Consider the following 16,918-nt stretch of genomic DNA (forward strand, 5'->3'; position numbering starts at 1 on the left):
ATAAATTGTCACAGAATAAGAATATGTGAATAACTAAATTTTGACAAAAATGGCAGCTAGAACCTTATAATTCAAAGGTTACGATTTATTTCACAGAAATTGACTATCAATAAAATAAATCCACTGTATATTCACTGTAGTAAAAAGTGTGGCAGCTAATCCCAATCTCACCTACATATGATGCAAATTAGTTAAATATCATCAAATTGCAAGTGTTCTATTAAAGCATGATGTAGTGTGACCATGTGACCACTAGAGTGCGCAGTGACATCACCTGTTAGTGTGTGTTTGCGTACGTGCGCGTGTGAGTGTGAGCGCTCACTTTTCTCTGTCTTTTGCCTGGTTTGTTTAAATATTGTTGCAGCTGGACTTCTAGTGGCGCCGCCTTCGTCTTACCTTAGTAAAGTTAAACATTGAGTGAGTTTCTGGTTTTACAACAACAGGATATGCAAATGTGTGGATTAGGATAGAGCAGGAGAGAGGGTGTATGATAGATGCGATATGGGTACTGGGAAACGGTGTTTATTTAAAGGTTCAGGTTTTGAAATAGTCATCCCTAGGCCTACTTGGAGAAAAAAAACATTTGAAGTATATTTCTTTATTTATAAGTTGCACCGGAGGTAGGGATGTGCAAACGAGATGCAGAGGACCTGAGACAATTTATGTTTTTATTATGTAAAAAGTGTTTTATTTTTTATTTTTAAAACAGATTTTATTTCAAGTGTATATAGCCTGTGTGGAGAATTATGGAAGTCTATCAAGGCCTAGTGGAAAGTGTCCAGTGGCTGCACTTGTGTAAAGGTCATTGTGAAGGGCCCTTTGCAGCAAGTTCTTGCACACATTTTAGATAGGAATGTGCTATAAGTGATGCTTATGATGATACTTGTTTTTAAAGGGCCCTCTGTAAGTGTTCAAAAACCACATTTTGATTTCAGCCTTAATTGCTTTTTTGCATTGTTACTTGGTTCATCACTGAAAAGGATACTGCAACCACACGGTCATAATATTTTCATCACCCTAGCTTGTATAATATAAAATGAGGTGTATAATATAAGCTTAATTTTCATTATCAAGCTGCATTGCTTTTTTTGCATTATAGTGTTATGTTACTATTGAACCATTGTTACAAACATATGTTGGACTGAGTGGAAATCTTAAAGGAATACTTAAGACCAAAAATAAAAACTACTGAAAATGTACTCACCCTCAGGTCATAAAAGATGTAGAGTAATGTTTGTTTCTTCATCAGAAAAGATTTGGAAAAATTCAGCATTGCAAAACTTGCTCACAAATGGATTCTCTGCAGTGAATGGGTGCCGTCAGTAGAGAGACTGCTTCCTCCAGTGATAAAGTCCATCACCTCGTCACATCGTCGTCCTCCCACATCAAAATCCAACCAGCATATTTGTTTACAGTTTTTTATAATTGCTATGACAGTTTTTTCAATACCTTTAACAAGTTTCCTAAACTCTTAACACACCGATTTAAAATGCTTGAACTTCTTATACACTAAAGCTCAACCAGACCAAAACAATGCATTTTTACAGTCAAATTTACAAATGCTTTCACAATGTATGTCAGAACAGATAACATCGTGCCAAGACTAACTTACAACTAACTTACAAACGTAGACGTTTGGGCAGATTAGATCACATTTATTTATTTACTTTTTATTCTACTGTATTTTCACATAATGACATAAAGAATAAATAAATGACAACTATATTGCATTTTTTCTTTTATTTTTGTTTTCTTTCCTTTCTTTCCTAATGTCCTGTTGCAAATAAAGTATTTACTGCAGCAATTCTGTGTCTGTATTTGTTTTACATAAACTGTACATTTGATAAAACTACTCTTGAGATGGTCATTAATTTTTTGTATTGAATTTCTGCAACAAAAGAAACAAAATGCATGCATTTACTAAACCCAACAAAACAAAAATGTAGAGAGGCTTCAAAAGAAACTACAGTGCAAAACACAATCTATGATCAATACAATATACTGTCTATTGTATAAGGGCAGACCTGACACATAAAATAATGCAGTTTCTGTAATTTCTGTTGATGATAGTGTTTTTTTATATTTTGTTTTTTGTCATTGTGTTATGATTGACTAAATGTTCCTGTTGGAAGAGGACATGTGTTAGTGTTTTGAATAATTATTTGATTTTGAAACATGTTTGCAGTGTTTTGTTAGACATAGTGTATTGTGTTAGTTTATTATTGTATTTTGAACATTAGTTCTGGGGTTTAGTTTATAATGGGTGATTTTGAGCATGAAATTAACCGTTTGTGTTTTAGGTGTGTTGGTGCGTTAAGAGTTTAGGAAACTTTTTAAATGTATTGAAAAAACTGTCATAGCGATTGTAAAAAACTGTAATATGGTGTAATATGAAAAGAAAATTCTGTTTTTGCCTTCCAGGGAATGGGAGGTCCTTCCGGCAAACCTGTGCGTGTGTGCGTATGTACATATGCAAACTGCAAAGCTGCATAGTATCACTTGACAGTTCTATGCAAAATAGAAGCCGGTGAAAGATCATGTAAACAGTGTGGAAGAAGTGTGTGTGTGTGTGTGAGAGAGAGTATGGGAATCAACAAGAAAGAGATGGAGATATGTTTTCAAATAGAGTTTTTCTATGGAAGCCCATCCACAACTTTGGTAAATCATAATTAATAAAAAGTAAAAACATTATGACATGATAATTATGAGATATAAAGTCATAATTATAATAAAAGTTGAAATTATTACACAAAAAGCTGAAAATATGACAAAAACAATTATGACATAAATTGAGATCAAATTAAAATGTCAACATGAGATACTAAATCATAAATAAATAAAGTTGATTTTTTTTTAATGCTAAATCATAATCATAATTATGAAATAAAAGTAGAATCTCATCATTTCAACATTTTATCTCATAATTTGACTTTGTTTTCCTTATGTGGCGGAAAAGAACTTAAATATAGTCCTTTTCATATATACCATACATGTTAAATACTGTATATCTTTTTTTTCTTTAGATCTAGAAACTAAAGACTTATATGGAGCCCAGTCAATCTACTGTAGTTTTCATCCTTAAACTGCTATATTTCAAAACTTACCCAAAATACATCAACAAATATCACAGCTGCACCCAAAAATAATCATATTAGACACACCTATGTGTTTGTCTCATTAAAATGGGGATGAAATTCAACTATAGTAATCTTAAACATCTTTTACCTTATCTTCTTGATGACCGTTATACTTCCACCTTGTTGTTCCATCGTTCGACTGTCATCCTGCCTTCCCGGCCCAGATCTGCCTAAGGATGACATCATCACTGAAAATAAAGCAGAAGCAAGTTCACTTAGCATTTTGCTACTTGTATAGCTAAACACAGTATGAGTGGGTGAACAAGTAAGTTCAACAGGTCTTGTAAACATGACTTTACCATATGTGTTTACCTGCCAGCAGTACTTGTGAGGATTGCGCTCAGCAGTCATTTATTAATGAGACATTTGCATGTTCAGTCGTGTGAAGATTAAAACCTACAAAAGAAAATAATCTCAGCAAGAACATTTGGACCTATCGATTCAAATACTGTGGGCCAATGTCTGGTGCTTTCTCGCAAGTGTAACACATATGAAAGAGCACACAATTTAACTCAATCCGTGGAGAGCAATGAAGTGAAATAAGATATTGGTTTGTTGTGCTTTATGTGAAAGCTGTGGGGTAGAATTGAATTTATGATGTATTTGGCTGCAGATGCATGAGAAGGATAATCACATTAGTAATCTCTCAGTCTTTCAGGTGTAACTGAATCCTTACTTTAATAGTGCTGCTCTCTCCTCACCTCTCATCACTTAGCTCGGTCAAGAGAATATCGCTCAGTGAGGTTTCAGATGGGCTTTTGTGCAGTGTTATTCGTCTTTGGACCCTGCAACCTCCCAGGAGCCTGTCTCTCGTTACCAGCCCGTCTCCATGGCTCGGTGCTCAGACCGCTCTTGTTTTTTTGAACTGGGTATCGCATCTAGATTAAAACGCCATTTCTGTAAGTGATACTTTGATTGATTTATCACTCAGACAATAACAGCCGCAACAAAATACAAATTGACCAAAGGTACACAGTAAAACAGCTCTTTCCTCAGCGCTGTCTTATCTGAAGCTTAAGAAAATAAGCTGTAAGTTTAAGAATTTAAATATGGTAACTTATAATACCATAGTTGGATACAATTCCCTCAAAAAAAAAAGAAAAGAAAAAAGTTATTAATTGTGTGTTAGTGTTGTTCCTTCTGTAAAAATATTTTTATTGAACATATGGTACATTTTTACATTTGCACTCACAAATTACAGTGTCATTAGTAATTTGCACAATGTAAAAAATAAATAAACAACTGACCTAATAATTTGTCACATGAATTTAAGATTATTTAGCATTTAGTAATGCATGGAGCTACACCTCTCTTTTTCAAAGGCCACTAAATGATATAGGCAATATATGCTTTTTTATATTAAAAGCAAACATTTATGTTGATAGATAAATATTCAGAAATTACAATAAAATGCACATATACCTCACACACTTCAGATGGTGATGATCAACAAATGGTAATTCAGTAAAAAAAAAATGAATTCTGATCTATATGACAGCAATCTGACACTGACAACAGCATAAATTAAAATTAATAAAAAAAAATAATTAAGACAGTAAAATGTAAAACAATGATCCTTTTTTTAAAATAATAACTACCACAAAATGTTTTCAAGTTACAATTATGGGAAATTGCACAATATTGTTCAACATAAAATTGTTTGTTCAGATGACTAAGTATGGAAAGTTGAGAGAACATTTGGACATGTGAGAATCCAAGGTAAACAAAACATCATTGCTTACAACATGTTTAGAGTATTTTTGTCCATTTGAAACAAAATAATTGTAACGACTGGGTGAAAGGAGTGCCAGGAAGCAAGTGCAAGTTAATAATATTTAATGAAAATGAATGATATAGTGCATAAAGAGGAACACAGATGATGCTGAAGGGAATACACAGTCCAGGAAGATGCAGGTGAGTGAAGGATCCGAATGGCGTAGATGAGTTGGCAGCAGGAGAGGGTGACACAGGAACTGCTGGGAAGCGAGCCGGAGGTAAGTGATGATTCTGTTGGTGATGTGTGTAGAGTGGACGGGGTTCCGGGGAGACACGGACATCCAGTGCAGAAACACACAAGAAAGCAACCATCAGACGAAGTACATGAAACAACACTCTCACAAACACAAGACGCTAGACAGGCCAATATATCGGGATGAGTAATGAGTGACAGCTGTTGCTGATGACAATTAGCGGAGAAGCCCACAAAACCAATTAGTGCTAACGCGTAATACACAAAAACCCTGAGATCACGGTTTACCAACCGTGACAATAATAAACTGACTCCTACTAATATAGGAGTCAGTTATATATATATATATATATATATATATATATATATATATATATATATTGTATTATATATATATATATATATGTATTATATATATATATATATATATATATATATATTTTTTTTTTTTATATATATATATATATTTATATATATATATATATATATATATATATATATATGTATACATTTTATTATATATATATATATATATATATATATTTTTTTTTTTTTAAACTACTTTTTTACATTTGTTAGGAGAACTTTTTAAAAGGTTAATTTTTTACAGTGCATATATTTTATCATATTTTCCAGTAAGAATACATTATTATATTTATACTCTATAATTGGACGTACGTGCCAGCAAATGGCTCAAATGAGCCATTATTTGTCAGTCAAAATTTTGTTTTAACTATATAGATGACTTGTTTTCACGGCATTTCTTACGGATACTTGATACTATTAATCCATAATTGCTCAGTAAACATTATTAACCCCTTTTTTCTACACTAATCCAGTCACAATACAACATGTTGACAGGTAAGAAATGTTTGGCCAGTTTTCAGCAGGTTGTCACCTGGTGTATAGCTTTAGACACACTGGTTACAGTGTTTTCATTTGCTAAAAAGTGTTTACCTATACTTAAAGTACTTTTTCTAAACTCTTAACACAGCAACACACTAACATTACACAATTAAGACAAAAAGTTACTTTCTGGCCAAAACCACAGTTTGTTAAATAAATACAAACACTACATTTCAAAATGATGAATAGCTTTTTCTGTAATAACTCTTATCAAAACACAGCAAACCCGATTCAAAATCGAGTAATCCGGTCAAAATATTAGCACTACTTTTCTATCCAATAGGAACATATATTCAATCATAGCATGGTAGCTGATGCCTATTCTTCCAAAAAATAAATAAATAAAAGTAAAATAAAAAATACGAAAGATCCATGATTTTGGTATGGGGTAAGCTGGTGTGAAAAGATAATGTAAGCATTTTAGAAACGGGTTAATTGACTGAATATTGTGTGAAAACTACATAAATTGTGTTAATGGTATGGTCACAACAGACTGATATTGTTCTAATTGTGTATCGATTTTTAAAAGAGTGACTACAGATTTGACAAAGGGATGTTAGCAATTGGAAAAAAACTGTAAGTGAACAAATCAAATGCCTTAAGTACAAGTAAAACAACTGGGAGGCAGGCATTATGTACACATGCAATGAGTACAAAACATTTATCCACACACAAATACAATGGTGTTTTCTCTTTTTGTGCTGTAATTTAGCTAAAAAGTAGGTAGAGAGACTAATAAAGGGACTATTGGGTCTTATGATCTAAGATCAAGCTTTTCTCTATCATGTGAATATGTGCTACAGGCAAAGCATAAGCTGAGAAACAAACCCTCTTTCTCTTTCACACACAGATATACATGCATGGAGACAGTACAATAATTCACTTTTGAAACTTAGAAACTTACAAAGGTATTTTTAATTAATATTCAGTGAGACAGGACACTCTGACAGCCAAAAATATGACAACATTTGGCCATGTTACAGTTTGACAGCAGTAAACAGTCAAATTCACTCAGGTCGTTTTTCCTTTGGATTTGATCACTAAATATTTATTATCATTATTATTATTGTTTTATATAATATAGTTTTTCTGTATTGCTAAAACACATTTCATCACTCATTTTCTCAAAACCTCAAACACAAATCCAAACCTTCAAACTAAAATTACGGAACCCCTGACTCTTCTGGCAAAATCAAACAATTACTTCAAAACCATTTCACCCATACTCAAATTCATACAAAACTTTCTAAATCACAAACAATATTAGTCAATAATATACACACTACATAACATTACTGAGACACTACATAAATAAATGGAAAACACAGTGTCCAGTGCATGTTGTTACAAAACTACTGTATTACACACACACACAAGAAATCACACCTAAGTTTGGTAAATATATATATTAGAGAATATCCAAACCTCACAAATTACTCTCAAAACGAAAACACACACACTATGTATATGTATGTGTGTGTGTGTGTGTGTATATATATATATATACACATGCATGAATACATGCATACATACAAAAATATTAATCAGAGAACTTCATCTATGTCACAGGCAGGCAACGGGAAAAAAAACCTCTGGTGTGGCGGATCCAGCCTTGACAAGACAGCACGTTTATGTTACCACAGGCCAGTTCTTCCACCCTATAAGTGGGAGTCTTGCAATTCTACACAAGATTCTCTTCGACTCTTCTATTGCTCTTCTTTTGAACTTTCCAAGAAGTGACAGTGGCCACAGAGAATCTGCTCAAATTAGGTTGAACTCTTTGTCCTGCCTCTGTCATTCCACACACAAGAACATGATCTATCACAGTAGCTCTGCTTTCATCTGAAATGACTGTTCTTGGTCTTGTTCTTCCTAGTTCTCCTCGTCCTCCACCTCCTATACACTCTTCCATACCTCAGAGACTGATGGGAACGCCCGTGTCATCTGTGCACTTTGAACTGGCTTGTATTTTGAACATTCACATATTTAGAAACAAGTGTGAACAGTTTTGAATTACAGTTTTTCTTGACTGCTTAAACACTATAACGAGGCTTTTGAACTAAAATTTCAAGACCATAACACCGTTTATTAAAAGCACACCCATTTCCCTAAATTATAAACACTATTCCCCTTTTCGACACATGAATCATATTTGTTGAACTGTCACTGCAAAACTCTACATACAAATCCCTTCATTTCTCATTGCCTACACCATGTTGTCATTTAGAAAGCACTTGTATTCAATATTGTTCACTCAAGTCAGCATAGCTTGAGCTCAGTTAGCACACAGTTACCCACATGGAAACACTAAGAGTCAAAATTTATCTCACACCAATAAGAACCTTCAGTAGATAGATAAAAGAGCCCCAGTGAGTTCTTTCAGTTTTGGAACAATGGATCCAGAAAGATGTGATTGAAAAGGTCGAGAGAGGAGGGGGAAGAGGATGAGGATGAGGGGCAACGAGACAAGGAGACAAGGAGTCTCAGATGAAATTCGTGCCACTAGTTGACCATGTCCTTGTCCTTGGTATGACTATGAGGGAGGTTAAGCAATGAATTCAGCCGAACTTAAGTTGCTTCACAGTGGCCTCGACCATAAGAACCTTCAGGGATGAAAACAGGTAGGTGTACCTCAGTGTACTCTACTGTAACCTGAGAGATGTACTCTTTTACAACACATGCATCAAATTGCCTTACATACAAATAGAGTTTCTGTCTGCTTCCATTTTGTAAAAAGCATTTGTTACAGTATAGTAATCAGTACTTCTATTTTTGTAGAACACAGAAACGATGGAATGGAAGAAGCCTGACTAGACATTACAGTTGATGTGTTACCAGGGTGGATCAGTCATGCAAGAGGATTTTACCCCCGCTGCCTGGCTAGGGTCAGTATAGCCTGTGACGTTGACCAGATTCTCTGGTCTGTCCCAGACCAAAGATGTATTTTTTTGATGTTGTTTGGTGTATTGTACTGTACAGTACATCAAGGAATAGAAAATGTGCAAATGTATACACGTGTTCATCATGTGAAAAGTTCCTTGAGGGGGAGAACCACAAGCAACACAACTTATGACTGGTTTTTGGTTTTGGTTTTTGTATTGTTTTGAATTTTCACACCATTGTGTAAGACAATGTTGCAGTGTGTGTGTGTGTGTGTTTGAGGGCTTGTGTGATGTCTGAGGGCAAAGTTTGGTTTTACATCAAGAGTGAGTGGTTAAGAGCTTCATTTTGACATGAAAATAGGATGTTTGGGGAATTGGGTGAGATTTGTGTTTACTGTTTTGAGAATGTGAGGCATAGTTTCAAGAAATGTGTTTAAGCAATTAAGAATAGACAACCATGTTGCAGTTGTACTTAACTTTTGCTTTCTTGTGTTTATGGTTTTGCATCACAAGTTTATCACAGTTCATAAATTGCATTTTAGTGAGTCAGAAGGTGTTTAGACTTCAGTTTTGCAGAAAAAGTGCATGAGATCTGCAAACAATGTCTAGACTGCATGAACTTATTTAAGGTTTTGCAGAAAGAGTGATTTATTTGACAAATTGGTTAAGGCTATTGAGAATTTGGTTCAGAGAGTTGGATTTGGTGTTTTAGCAAATGTGAAAAACTGTAATAGAAGAGTTAAAAAGAAAAAGTTTTATCACATAATTATCAGTGTCATAAAAAAGTTTTTTTTTTTTTTTTTTTAATAAAAGACCAAATATTATTAAACTTCTGATATGACTACACTATTTTTTCCTAAAGGGAGTATAATTGGTTTAAACATATTTACTTCAAACTATTTTGGATTTCTTTAGGGGTAAAATAATTTTAAAGGGGCCATCAGATATCCATTTTGATATGATTCTTTAGGGACGCATTTTGCTTTCAGCAGATTCTCCAAAATGGCGCTACGGTGATGCGGAGAGACTCAGAGAAGACTAATCGTTGAATAAATAATTATTTTTGTTTTCTTTGCATACAAAAAGTATTCTTGTCGCTTCATAACATTATGGTTGAACCACTGATGGCAGATGGACTATTCTGACGATGTCTTTCATTCTTTTCTGGACCTTGACAGTGTAAGTTACTAGGCAGTCTATAGGACAGTCACAAGCCTCCCGGTTTTCATTCAAAATATGAAAGTGCGCAGGACATGAAAATGATAACAGTGTCGGGCTGAACTAGCGAGAAACACTTGCGTCACACCTGGTGCCACATTGCGGGTGTTTGATAGGGCCCAACTGCATAATAATTTTTTTTTTTTAAAGGGCGCGTTAGTAATACGCGTCTATAGAAGGATGAACAATGCACGTACACTCTGCTTATTACACATTCCTTATTTACTCATTCCTCTCTGGGGAAGCGTTCAGTCTTCGCTCTTGCAAATTCCACCATGGTACGAGCACAAGTGGCTTTTAACCCTCTGGAGTCGATTAACACTGTATTCATTAAACATAATATAGTAATCATAGAAAACAATAACAAATAATCCTTTCACATGCAAGTCTCATTTGTGTGTTTTCAGGGAAAGGAGGAAGGCGTTTAATTCTGAGAGCTTGCAAGTATTCTCAGTACACCACTGAAGTCAGGCCTGTGGCTTCACAAGCCCTGCTGTACAGTAACTGCTCAAACACTGCTCCTTATTGTTGCATTCTGGGACATTGACCTGAGGATCCTCCCATTCTGGTTTTATGTGTGCGTATGTGTGCATGAATATCATGTGAGTTCTCACAGACTAAAGCTGAAGGCAGTGGGGACTATTCTGTAGGACTGTTTGTATGCATGTGCGTGTGTATGCTGTGGTGTGTGTGTGTGTGTGTGTTGTTCATCAGCCACTTTAAAGTCTTTTGTGGTCTGAAATCTGCATTTCTTCAATATATTAGCCATTTTAAAAAGTCAGTGAATCTTCAGTTCTCATTTGATAGTGAATCGTGTGGTATGGTAGCAGTAAGGGTGACCTGATCAAGAATCATTTTAATTTCTTTATGAATTATAGTTAGATTCAGCAGATTAGAGCTGGACAATAATATACTTTTCAAACAGTTGATATTTGCTATATACTGTTGAAATTTGTTATACTATATATCGCTTTATGTGAGTGTATACTGGATGCATGATAAAGTTGGATTTACCTATATATACCACTTTATATTGAGAGCTATACTACACTGAAAAAAAAAATATGTAACAAAAAATAAACAAGCAGTAGAGGTTTGCTATATATGTTTATTTTGCTGCTGCGTATAGTGTTGGATTCCTAGCTCAAGGTCCTTTTCTGATCCCATCTCTCCTTTCTTGTTATTTATGGTCTCTCCTTCACTATCATATCCCAAAAGCATCTAAAATGTCTGAATATGTTCTCTAAATCTAAGGCTTTTTTTTACCCTAATAATTCGATGCACAGTCTTGAACATTATATGCATTTCAGCAAAATTTTATGAACAAATGGATCAAAACTGTTAATGTCCTTTTGAGAGCAAGCTTAAAATTCTCTGGTGGAAGTTGCTCATATTCACTACAAATAGAAACAAATGATTCTGCATGCTAGAGTTGCAGTTGTTTAAACTGCTTAGCATTAGACAGGCAGAGTGGCATCTAAAACGTTGTTACTTTTTATGTTTTTATGCAATGCTAGTGCTTTAGCATCTGCCAATGCTGAGATGAGTTTGCAGTTTGGCTCTGAGGTTCCCTCTGATCCTTCACTACCTCTTTTCTCTCATCCATCTCAGACAAGAAACAAAGTTCTTACTGTGAGATCATCATCCGTTCAGTCTTTCCAAGAAAACTGGGATCTAATCAGGTGAACCTCTTTAAAGTGCCCCTATAATGGGTTATTAAAGGTTAATATTTTGGCTTTGGGAGTCCCCAAAAACAGATTGACATGCATGCAAGGTCAAAAAACACTTTCACTGTCTTATAATATGCATTAATTTTTACCTTATTTGCTCAAGGACTCGGAACGACTTTGTTTAAAGATACATTTTTCCAGACCCCTCCTTTGTCTGACGCTAATGTGCGGTGATTGGTCCGATTAGTCTCATTTCATTTCATCATGCCTGTATTGCCTGATAAAAAGCAGTGTTTGTGAGCGGTGCTGCTTTGTGTACAGCGGTTACCGGGGAAACCGCTATTTTTACTGCTTCAAAAAGAGCACCTAGTGGCAAAGAATGAATTTGCATTTTTATTCAGATCAACGCAAAAAGACTCACAAGTGGACAGGCAATATGCTAATGTTTCATGTTGACGTCAACATGAAATGGCATTGGATTTATTTTAAAAATGACTTATTTCAATGATTCAGAGTTGACTCTTTTTTTTTTTAGATACAATAACTTTATACACGGTGCACTTTCAGATTTAAAACTTTGCAGTATGTTTTCATTCTCTTACACACACTTTCATTCACTTGTTACACACTGCATGAAAGGTAATTTTTCAAAAATCCATAATAGGAGCACTTTAATTTTTACCTCTTTTTGAGGCCCTTTAACTGCTTTGTAAAATATGCAGAGATATTTCAACTTCTTTGAGATGTTGTTTTCTTAAGAAAACTGCTTCGCTTCATATTCCAATTTCCAGTCTGGCTTTATTAAACATGCCTGCCTTCACTAGCCAGATATGCTCAAAATTGGTCACTTCTGCAGTTGCAGAAAGAATCTCGGCCCTGCCAAACAATATTTCTTATGCTTTATGAAGGAGAGTGTTTTTATAGTCTTTTCATATCCATAATTAAATAAGGAGGAAATCTGATTTGCTAATTCATTTTAGCATTGGCCAGTTCAATGTCAAAACATTTGGCATAGACGTTTTGTAATGAGGAAACGTGAGATTTAAACATCTTGTGCATATGTAGCTTGCAGACATGTTTTGAAATGACATCCCTGTCTGACTGAAGCCAGATAAAGAAACTCAGCATGGTGTTGAGAGAACGCCATTTCTCATAAAGATCACCATGACAGTTTTACAACAGAGAAATTGTTTTCTGCACCCCCACATATGGGAACTGACGGGAATGACGATTGTGAAAATAGCAGAGTTTAGTCACATTGGAAAAGAAACACAATCAAAGGAAGCAAGAATTGTGCTATCAGATAATCATGTTTAAATCTGTGCTGGACCATGTTGAGCTAGTTTTGCTAAATTCATGAATCACTGAGCGTGTTGAAAATTATTGGGCTCATCAGCCAGAATGTGTGTGAAAAAGTAATTGATGCACAGCTCACATATTGGCTTTGGTTTTTATTCATGATTATCTGAATAACAGTTTTTCCATTGTTTTCAGTGTGTTTTAACCATAATCCTCACTGAAAACCATGCTAAATCTGTAGAACTGCTGTGACAGCAAGACTGAATCTCTGGATTTGAAAGAAAATCCATTTTCTTCTCTTTAATTTATTGAATAAACATGAGCTCTGTCCATCTGTTCCCGTGGTAATCTGAAAGTGGAGTACCACAGAAGTCTCAATATTTTTGTTATGCATAAATTAAAGCTTTAACTTCAATAAAATTAAACTGTGCAGTTTTTTTTATGATAAATTACTTTCTACTATCATGGCTCAATATTCAAATACTGCCATAAGTAAGCCATTAGTAGGTTGAAAAGTAGCCTGAAAAGGCTTACAATGAGGCTTTTTCAGCACATTATTCATTTAGTTTTTAGCATCCCGACTAGCCTGACACAGCAGCATTATAGCTCAATCTATGGTGTGAGTTTGGGGTGGCACTTTCCTTGCATGCTATTATCTTTGCTTCCCAACTTTATGTGTGTAAAATATATGGCAAATAAGTAGTATATCAAAATACACAGTATTCCTAAAACAGTAGGCAAAAATATATAAATGAATAAATAAATTTAAAAAAAGTTTAAATACCTACAAAAAAATAACAAAAATCTGTTTGTTTTGGAAGCCCATTTCCACCATGGAATAAAAAAAAAACTATATATATATATATATATCAGAGATATAAACTCAGAATTTCAAGTTATATATTCAGAATTCTTTCTTGCATTCTCACAATTCAGTTTATAGCTCGATTTGTTGTTATGTTTTGTTTTGTTTCTGCCATGGAATAATAATTAAAAAAACAATCATTATTTTTGTTTTCCATTTGGTGAGACTTTGACTTTCAAAAGGTCCTATTATATCTTATGTGGCCATGCATGTGTATGGGGTTTGAGTAAATGTTTAACCCTAATAAAGTGGTAGATTTGAAATAGAGTACTTCCTCTTTTGCATTTTGTCTACTGTGTGTGTGTGTGTGTGTGTGTGTGTGTGTGTGTGTGTGTGTGTGTGTGTGTGTGTGTGTGTGTGTGTGCGTGCGTGCGTGCGTGCGTGCGTGTGTGTGTGTGTGTGTGTGTGTGTGAAAGAGAGAGAGACAGAGAGAGAGAGAGGCCGAGAGAAGGAGGAAGAAAAAGAAAAAAGTATGAGGTGAGGTAAACAGAATTAAAAAGGTTGAATAATTGAACAACTATCTCTCCAACCTGATTAATTGTTCCTAAGTATCATCCTTCTTTGCATTTCTTCCTGTGTATAAAACAAAGCTCTTTCAAAAGTTCTTTGGTGACTGAAAGATACAAAGCTAATGTGGGGGTGGGGGGGTAGAAGATACAGCACTCGCTGTTCTGTCATCATGATATGATGCACAAGTAATCATGAAAGACTGTCATCAACACCCCTGCTGATATTCATTTAAATACGACTGTGAGAGAGGATGGTAAATCGATGCACTGATGAGCTAGAAGCTCTTAACCGATTGACCCCCAGCAGCTCTTTTCACATTTAGACTCCCTTATTGTTTGAGACGTATAATGGCATTATTCATCAAAGTTGGGCTTGTGATAAAACCACCATATCACTGCATTAAATTCAGATCTGGTCGTCTTTGTAGCCTTCAAAACACTGTAGAAGTTAGATTCTGTTCATCTGCAGACTACAAAAAAGGGAAATTTTCTTTTCTTTTAGGCTGCAACACAATTCAGTTTATTAGCATTGATTAGTTGATTGCATTAGGCATTATTAAATAATAATAAATGATTGGTAATATGTATTTTTAACAAGTTTTATTAAATTAAATTGAACAAATATACACTATCAACGAACCATTTTGAATAACCTAGATTACCTAATGAATTAACTGCAAATTAAACTTCAATGTAAAGTGTTACCGACTTAAAATAAATGAAATGAAATATCATATGGATTATATAAGCAACCTATTTTACTTAAATAATTAAACATATTTTAGAGCGAAACATAATATTAAGCTTGAGAATATAGGGAGGGTATTGATTTTTCCATTGGGATTTTATTGGATCATGAAAAGTGAGAAGGGTCTGTGGGTAAAGTGGGCATTACATTCCAGAATGGAGCCTGAATGTAAGTTTGCTAAAAAAATAAAATAAAATACATATATAAAAGTTGAAGTTTGGCTACTGGTTAACAATAGCTCAGTAGTGTTTCTGTAGATTTATTGTTAGTGCATGTTGCTTTGGTAGTGGGTTTGAAACCCAGGGAATGCATAAACTAATATAATGTTCATAGGTCTGTGGAAAAAGTTTCAGAGGAAGAACAAGATTCTGAACCTAAAGAATAGCTCTGAAAAAACTATTCTATGTTGACTTTATTTAAAGGCAGGTTCCCTATCAAACGCTACTCAAGAAAGGTGTTAAAATTTTATATAATATCTGCAGCAGCTTGTCACACCTCTGAAAAAGAAAATAATAATAGACTGATTTCTTAGTAAGATTTCTTGTTCTTTATTGATATTTGACCAAACAGCATTCTGTGTTCACACTTAAAGGTTGTGAAGTTTGATCTCAACACAAGTGACCTAATAATGGGACTTTAGTGAATGCTATTGACACCTTTTCCAATACAGAGGTATGTGCATGTGAAACTAAACTTCCTCTCTCTAACGGCAGGCCTGACATGTTAACTGCCCTCATCAGGGACATGGTGACAGCTTTACAATCACCAAAATAAACACAAAAGTGTATCGTACAGGCTAGCAAAAGATATAAAATTGAAGGAAGTGCAAGCTCCAAACAAATTATGCTTCACATTACCAGTGAGCATTCTTGGAAACAGATGTCTCTGTTATTGTTGTGGTTCCTCATCTAATATAAACTTTTGAATAAACCACTTGCATACAGGTACTGTATAATATTCTTACAGTAAACAATTGCCAATTTCATATTAGATTATAAAAACAGTAAGTGAAAACTCTGTAAAGTTTCTGTCGTGCTGTGCACAGAGAAGTGTTGACCTTAAAGTCAGAAAAAAGAAATGTAATATGTTTATTTTTCTTACCCCAAACTATATAACCTATATTATGACATTTTGCTTTTCAGGTAAATGTTTCTTGATTTAAGAACGCTTAAATGTTTGTACTGGAAAACGACAAATAAATACTGAGTAAGAAAATCACTTTTGCAGTAATTGATTTTCAAATACCAACAAACGTTCGGTTATGACACTTATGGGTTGTCATGTGCAAAATTATACTAAATTATATAATATTTTTTTTATAAATTACATTTTTGGTCTTTGAAGGACTGGTTAAAAACTACATTTGCTCCTCCATCCCGGATACTTTGGACCCTCCTCAGTTTGCTTATCGCCCCAATAGATCCACCGAGGATGCTATCTCTCACATCATGCACTCTTCTCTCACGCACATTGACAGCAATAACAGGAATTATGTAAGGCTGCTATTTATCGACTATAGCTCAGCTTTCAATTCTATAGTCCACATAAAGCTTGAATTCTTCACTCTGCAACTGGATTCAAGACTTCCTCACTGGCAGACCTCAAGTGGGGAAAGTAGGCCAGTACACCTCCAACTCCATCACCCTGAATGTAGGAGCCCCACAGGACTGTGTCCTGAGTCCCCTGCTCTACTCTCTCTACACACATGACTGCGT

The sequence above is a fragment of the Carassius carassius genome, chromosome 18, assembly GCF_963082965.1.
Source record: "Carassius carassius chromosome 18, fCarCar2.1, whole genome shotgun sequence".
In the NCBI taxonomy this organism is placed as follows: Eukaryota; Metazoa; Chordata; class Actinopteri; order Cypriniformes; family Cyprinidae; genus Carassius; species Carassius carassius.